This window comes from Echinops telfairi, unplaced genomic scaffold (assembly GCF_000313985.2).
Source record: "Echinops telfairi isolate 266 unplaced genomic scaffold, ASM31398v2 ScPeMD7_4;HRSCAF=17, whole genome shotgun sequence".
Taxonomy (NCBI): Eukaryota; Metazoa; Chordata; class Mammalia; order Afrosoricida; family Tenrecidae; genus Echinops; species Echinops telfairi.
Genome location: NW_022103900.1, coordinates 23,202,139 through 23,210,291, shown reverse-complemented (window position 1 = coordinate 23,210,291; position 8,153 = coordinate 23,202,139).

The window sequence follows — 8,153 nt, the reverse complement described above, 5'->3', positions numbered from 1 at the left end:
CAATTCCCACACTGTGTTCCTGGTGTTGTCCCCTGCAGGGCCATGGGCCAGTGAGGAGCATCTCGTCTCATAGTGGGGTTGGCCATGTGGTCCTCTCTGTGGACTGGCTGCTCTATTTGGTCAAAGGCTGTGATCTTTCAGCAGATTGCCTGGTTTTCTTCCCAAGGTGGCTCTGGGTGGCACCTTAAACCACTAACTCTTTGGTTAGTAACAAAGTGTTTAACCTTTGACACAACCCATTAACATACATACCTATACACATACACATATGTATATGCAGGTTGTTGGGTGCCATATTGTCGATTTTGACTCAAAGAGTAAGAGTAGAGCTGCCCTACAGGTTTTTCTGGGCTGTAGTCTTGGTGGCTCAGGAGTTAACACACTTGACTGCTAACTGAAAGGTTGGCTGTTTAAAGCTACCAGCAATTAATTCAGTGGGAGAAAGATGTAGCAATCTGCTTTCACAAAGAGTCACAGCCTTTGAAATCCCACAGGACAGTTCTACACATCCTATAGGATTGTTACGAGTTGACTCAATGGTTTTGGCGTTTGGTAATCTTCACAGAAACTGATCACCTGGTCTTGCTCCAGTAGAGCTGCTGGGTGGATTCAAGCCAGTAATCTTGTGGTAAAGCAGCCCAAAGCTTAACCATTGAGCAATCAGCACTCCTTACATATCCCCATACATACACATCTAAAAATTAGCATATGAAATAATGGGGGAGAGCCAGTCAGGCTGGTAATATGTGTCCCAACATCCATATGCTGGCTGTGGCGGGGAGGGACTCCAGCAGCATGTCCATTTATAGTCTTTGGACAAGATCTCTCTCACAAGTCAGGAGACAAGAAATCCACATTAGGGGTTCAGCCATGTTGCTTTCTTTTGAGGATGTGGGGAAAGAAGTTGTTGTATGCCTTTTCCCTAACGTCCAATTTTGGCTGGCAAACTGGGACGTTCCTTTGCTACATGTATTGGAACATACACATGACACCTCCTTTGAGTGCGTGTCATTATGTATCCATGTCTGTTCTTCTTTTGTATAAATCTCCACTCAGAAGGGATTAGGATTAGGGCCTACTCAACTCCAAAATAGCCTTGTATAATTTAACTGGTAACAAACAAATCCTGATTTCCACACAGTCACATTCACAGGTAGAGGATTTAGGATTTCAGTTTGTGTTTTGGAGGGACACAAACCCATAGCAACTCTTAAACACCTTTAAACTAAAAACTAACAAACTCCCTGCCATGGAGTCAATGCTGACTCATAGCGACCCGATAGGACAGGGTAGAACTGTGTCCGTGCGTTTCTGAGACAGTCACTCTTTATGGGAGTAGAAAGCCTCGTCTTTCTCCCAGGGAGTGGATGCTGGCTTCTTAACCACTAAGCCACCAGGACTCCTTAATGTAGATAAAGCCCCGTTTTGTAGATGAGCGTACTGAGGTCCAGAAAGGATAAGAGGCAGACGGGCTTCATATGAGTCATACAGCAGCAGGTGAGGACAGGCAATGTGAATTGTTAACAAGCTCCCAGACGAGTCTTGCATATATTGAAATTTGAGAAGCACTAAGGAAAGGGAGATGCTCCCGCTCTGTTTTTCATACTGAGAAATTCCAAAGCAGTCACAGGAGCTAGTTTACCAAGAAAAAGGACCCTGCTGCCCTTCAACATGTTTAGCAATTATGGGAGTTCATCAGAATGAAATATGCTCACATTAAAAGAGTCTCTGGGTTAGCAGTTATATGATTTTGGTAATTCCTTTATTACAATACAGCATTTATTCACTGGAAAAGCTCAGAACAATAGCTGTCCTCTGTTATTTCACATTAGTCATACAAGCAGAAAAAATATAAGCAAAGAGTAATTTAAAAAATTTGAATATAATCAAGGTTGACAGAAGCTAATTATGTAGGACATATGCAGAAAGGTTCTTAATTAGCCTTTTAAAAAATTGTCACTTTGCTTGTGATTTCAACTCAAGGAGGTGGCAGAAGAAATGGCCAGGCACGTGTGTGTCAACCAAGGCTGTGACTCAGACCATCTGGGCACAAAGGCAGTTGTTACAAACACAAGGGATGGCTGAGGCTGAATGAGTCTGACCTTGTGCTGGAGAACTGCTGCCTAAGTTAATGGGGGAGAAACTTAATATAGTAATTTCTTTGGCTGGAAGTAGTTAAGTTCATGTCTTTATGTAAGGAAATAACCAGTATGAAGAGAAATAATAATAATAATAAAAAAAAAATCAGGTGGTTGCTTACAATCTGTCCTCAGAACCCTATGCACTGAACATTAAACACTCAGGTGGTCTTGAAGATGTCTTTTGTTTTTCAAACCATTCTAGATGAGTTAAGGTAGCAAACTCATGGTCTACTGGTTGGACATGGTCTACTGGTCTACAAGACAAACAGCAGTCTAGTTTTGTTTGGTCATACCACACTGTCAAATACAGTGCTGTAATCACTTTAAACATGGGGACATGCCACCCCCAAATTAGTATTTCTTTTTCATTTCCATCTCTCAAAGAAGAGGCAATTTGGGTCTACATAAATGGCACTCCATATTGCCTTGTACCTGCAGCCTATTTTACTCACTTACCTGCATTTAATGTGTGAGCCCTATTCCAGGTGCTTTGGGGGGCATAGTGGACTATGCCTGGGGCTGCCAACCTCCAGGTTAGTACTTTGAAACCACCAGCAGGCAAAGATTTTTTTTACAGGCTCAAAAACCCACAGGGGCAACTCTACTCTGCCTAATATGGTCACTATAAATCAGAATCAACTCGATGTTAGTGAGATTTTAACATTTATTTTTTGTTTATCCTATTAGTGCTATGCTAAGACTACCACAATCATTATTTTCATTTTACTTTTAAATCACATTTCATGATGAGAATACTGAGGTTCAGCGAGCATAGGTAACTTTTAAATTCATACAGCTTATGCCAAAGGCAGGAGCAAATGAAGATCTCTTTTGTTTTTGTATTTTAAACTTCTTATTATGAATTAGGTGAAAGTCTACAGATTATCAACTTCACATTAAAAATGTATTTTACATTTTGTTTCAACTTATTCATTGCAGTACCCTCAGGATACCATAATTTACCATAATTCTGCCTTCTGTCCTAACCTTCTGAACTTTGTCCTTAGGTAAATGTTGCCCCTTTGACCTCAACTAGTTGATTGTTCTAGCATGCAGGCGACTTCAGTTACAGACATGAAGGGTAAGGGCCTTAGTCTTGGGGATCCCACCTGTCTCTATCCTACGAGTAAGCCTTGCCTCCTTTATGATTTTGAGTTTTGGTCCACAGTTTCTCTCACTATGTCCAGGACCTTCTGATGTGATCCTTTTTAAACCAATTGGTAGTGGGAACCAGGCACAATCTAGTTCTTCTGGCTTCACAGTGGTAGAGACTGAAATTGTCCACTGGAATAATTGTTTCCATCCATCTTTTGATCACTCTTCTTTCCCCCAGATGGTGAGAGACCAACAGTTGCACTTTCAATAGATGCTTAGAAACTTTGAAGATACTAGTCATCGCTCACCAAAGTAGGATGTGAACATCGTGTAGATTTCTTAGGGTTTTTCAAATGTTGTTTATCTTGTCCATGAATAAGGACTACTATATTCTCCTTTTCAAATGGTTTGATTTTGGTTCTTTTTTTACTGCCCTAGTGCAATCAATAGGGTCACAACAAAGGGCATCCATGCAATGTTTCCAGTCTAAGGCCACAAGCATCAGGACTATCAGCATTCAGCATGATGTCAGCTGTCTACTTTGTGTATGTCCTTTGTCAGCCAGAGGAGGTTTTCTTTTATGGCTTACTTGCTGAGAGTTAAAAAAAATAATGAATGAGTATGTTAATTTATTATTCTGTAAATGTGGCAAATTATATTGACTGGTTTTCAATATTAAACCAACCATATATTTATGTTGGCATTGATTATCAGACATTAAACCAACCATGCATTCTTAGATAAACTCTACTTGGTTATCATGTGTCATCAGTTTTATGTATTGAGGGGTTCAATTTGCTAATTTTTTAAAATTTTAAAATAATTTTATTGGGGCTCATACAACTCTTATCACAATCCATACAAACATCAATTGTGTAAAGCACATTTGTACATTCGTTGCCCTCATCATTCTCAAAACATTTGCTCTCCACTTAAGCCCTTGGCATCAGCTCCTCATTTTCCCCGCTCCCCCCATTAATACCTTATTAAAGATTTTTGTGTCCATGTTTTTGAAGGATAGTGTGAGTGTGTTGTCATATCTTTGACTGGTTTTGGTATCATGGCTTGATAAAATGGGAAGTTTTCCTTCCTCCTGACATTACATAGCATTTCCCTGCTGTGATTGGAAGGAATTGCAAAGATTGCTAGGGTAGAGGGGAGGAGACATAAATATTACTCATGCCATCAATTAGATTTTCATGCATTATGAACTTATAGTGGATTTCTGAGGCTGTAAATCTTTTTTTTTTTAGGCTGTAAATCTCTAAGGGAGCAGACAGTCTCATCTTTTTCCTATACGGTGGGCGGTGGGGTTAAACTGCCAAACTTGAGTTTAGCAGTTGAACACTTGAGTTTAGCAGTTGAAAACATTCCATTATTTTTCAATTCCATTTTTTCCCATGAACTTTTTGAAGCCCCTCATATATTACTCTTATTTTAGCTTCTTAGGGTAAAAACGTAGATTAGGGGTCCTTTGGTACAAAAATACAAACAATAAAAGCCACTGCTATCAAATTGATTCTGATTCATGGTGCCCCTACAGAAGAGGGAAGAGGTGCCCCTTTGGGTTTTCAAGACTTGAAATCAGTGGTTCTCAACCTCCCTATTGCCACAACCCTTTAATACAGTTCCTCATGTTGTTGTGACCCTCAACCATAAAATTATTTTTGCTTCTACTTCATAACTGTAATTTTGTTACTGTTATGAATCGGGCCACCCCTGTGAAAGGGTTGTTCGACCCCCAAAGGGGTCGTGACCCACACATTGAGAACCGCTGCTTTAAATCTTTATAGGAGCAGACAGCCTCATCTTATTCTGGCAGAATGGGTGGTGGATTTGAACTACTGACTTTGTGGTTAGCAGTTCCAGGTCTTCTGAGATAATAGGTAAAGGAAAATAACATTCTGAAAGAACATATGGGATGAGAATCATTGCTGTACCAATTATGGAAGTTCATAATCTTTAGCTCTTTCAAAAGAATTTATCCTTTTCACCTAAATGGCTAAATTTATTGGCATACCTTGACTAGTGGTAACCTCATATATTCAAAACAAAATGATTAGTAGGCAGTGTCTAGAGCTTTGGTAAAATCCTCTGCAATGAACCCGAAGACCAACAGTTAGAGACTACTAGTCATTCCTCAGGGGAAAGGTGTGGTAGTATTTTCATGAAGATTTACAACCTTGGAAACCATGCGGGCAGTTCTGCTCGGGCTTCTATGTCACTCTGAATCAGAATTAGTTTGATGGCAACCTGTTTTTTAATTATGATATGCTGTCATGCATTCTTACTAATGCTAATTTTGATATTTCCTCTTTTTCCCTTGATTAGTATCAAACCAACACACTCATTGCCATTGAGTTGATGCCAACTCACAGTGACCCTATGTAGCAGAGTATAACTGCCCCTGTGAGTTTCTGAGACTGTGACTGTTTTTTTTTTTAAATCATTTTGCTTGGGGGCTTGTACAACTCATCCCAATCCATACATGCATTCATTGTGTCAAGCACATGTGTACATTTGTTGCCATCATCATTCTAAAAACATTAAGGGAGTAGAAAGTCTCATGTTTCCTTAGCAGAGTGGTTGGGGATTTTGAACTCCTGACCTTTCAGATGCAGTCCAACAGATGACTACTATGCCACCAGGGGTCCTTTGATTAGGGTGGCTATGGGTTTATGCAATTTATTGATAAACAATTAGCTTATGATATCACTGACTTCCTCTATTAAAATTGCATTCATCGTTGTCCTCTCTTATTTCATCATTTAATTTATTCACCTTTATCTTAATTAACAGGAGAAAAATGGGGCTTTCTACTCCCATAAGAAGTGACATTCTCAGACACTCACAGGGGCAGTTTGACCATTTCCTATTGGGTCACTATGTGTCAGATTTGACTCAACGCCAGTGAGTGATTTCTGTCTTTAACATGAGGGAGGCTTTACAAAATTCATAGAAACATTCCATTATTTTTCAATTCCATTTTTTCCCATGAACTTTTTGAAGCCCCTCATATATTACTCTTATTTTAGCTTCTTAGGGTAAAAACGTAGATTAGTGATTTTGGACTTTTTTCTCTTCCAATATAAACATTGAAAGCTATATTGGTTTAATCCCCAGCAAACATAGTTTACAAAAGAAAGGACAAATACCTTGGTATTTAATCAACACAGCATCAAACCTTGGAGCCTAGGTGAGGGACAGGGGAGACACTTTTCCTCGGGTACAAGAGCTTTAATCCTACGGATGTTCTGGGCAGAAGGCTGGAAAGCCAGAAGCACCCTTGCCCAGTCCCAAAACCAACCCTGTCATAAGCTTAGTTCCCATTTTCTGTGTCCCTCCAATTTGTGAGCTAACACAATAGAGAGCGCACGTGTCCCGCATCTGGGAGAAGAAATATACATGATAGATGCAGAGTACTTGAGGGATAGGGATAGGAGCCCTGGTGGTGTAGTGAGGCATGCCGCAAGTGTGCCCGAAGGTCAGTAGTATGAACCAGCCAGCCCCTCTGAGGGAGAAGCAAACAGATGAAACTGTCTGCTCCCCCAAGAGAATACAGCCCAGAACCCCCAGGGAGCAGCTCTGTTCTGTCCTGTAGGGTCCCTGTGAGTTAGCTTCAACTCGACAGTACTGGATTGGATTTTTGTTAGGGGAGGAAGGGAAAGGGAATACTGGGGAGCAGGCCACCCAAGAAGTAGGTGGAGTGAACCCCTACCAGGGGTTCTTTTCAAAAAGAAGAAAACCATACAAATAAAAAAAGAAGGCAGTGGGTTGTGGGGTGAGAACTTGTCTCATTTGTATATACGTATTGTAAACCCTTATGTTTTATATCACATGTGGTTCAGTGTGCTGTTTCAATGTTTGCCCACCTTGGGACTGGATCTCAGAGGACTTACTCTACTCCCTTCTCCTCTATCCCTATTTCATTGCCCCATCAAGGAATCAAAGTCTAATCTTGGTGAGTGTATTAATTTGGGTTCTCAAAAGGAGCAAAACTAGTGATGTTTATATGTGTTTGCATGTAGAAAGAAATTTCTATCAAGAAATGGCTCACACAATTGTAGAAACAGGTAAATTCAGTGTGTGGATCGGATGGTAGAGAATACAAGCTTTTCCTGACTCCAGTAGCTGTGGGGGCTGATGAACCAAGACTCAGGAGGATCACCAACTGGTAGATGCACAAAGATGGACTTGGTTGCTGACTGAGAAGAGGTGTTTCTGTGGACCAATGACTGTATCTTTACTGTTTAATGGTCCTGAGTTTTGGTAACCCATTAACTTGTCTCATAAACTCCCTTAATCTTGAGTACTGTCTGTGAGTTCTGTGTAGCCCTTACAATGAATGAACCCAACACAGCTGTAGAGTGGCCTGGGAGGAAGGTCGGTGTCAGACTACGGAAAGAAGGATGGAGTGTGGAGGCATGTCTGGCCCTTGTCTTGTGGCAATAGGGAAGCCAGAGGAGGTCAGATATGGCCCCCACAATGCTTACTGTACTGCCACATATGACAAAGCCAGAGCCGTAGAAGCTACCTTCCAGCAGGGCAGTGTCCTGGTTCCTCATCTGCCAGCACCGCTCAAACTCCTCAAAGTAGTTGCTGCTCTAAAGTTCAATGGCAACAGCATCATCTTCAGCTGTGCAGGGGCCTTCCCTCTGCCCTTCACCTTGATTCGTCTGTTCCATTTTTCTCATGTGAACATTCAGCCAGGTCTGAAGCTGGCTCGTGTCTCACACCCAGGCCTTCCTCACAGGAGCTGCTGCAGTTTCATATTTCATGCTGGGGTGACAGGAGTTGTTTCACCACATCCCACACATTTTATGTATTGTGCTTTTTTTTTTTTAACATTTTATTAGGGGCTCATACAACTCTTATCACAATCCATACACACATCAATTGTGTAAAGCGCATTTGTAC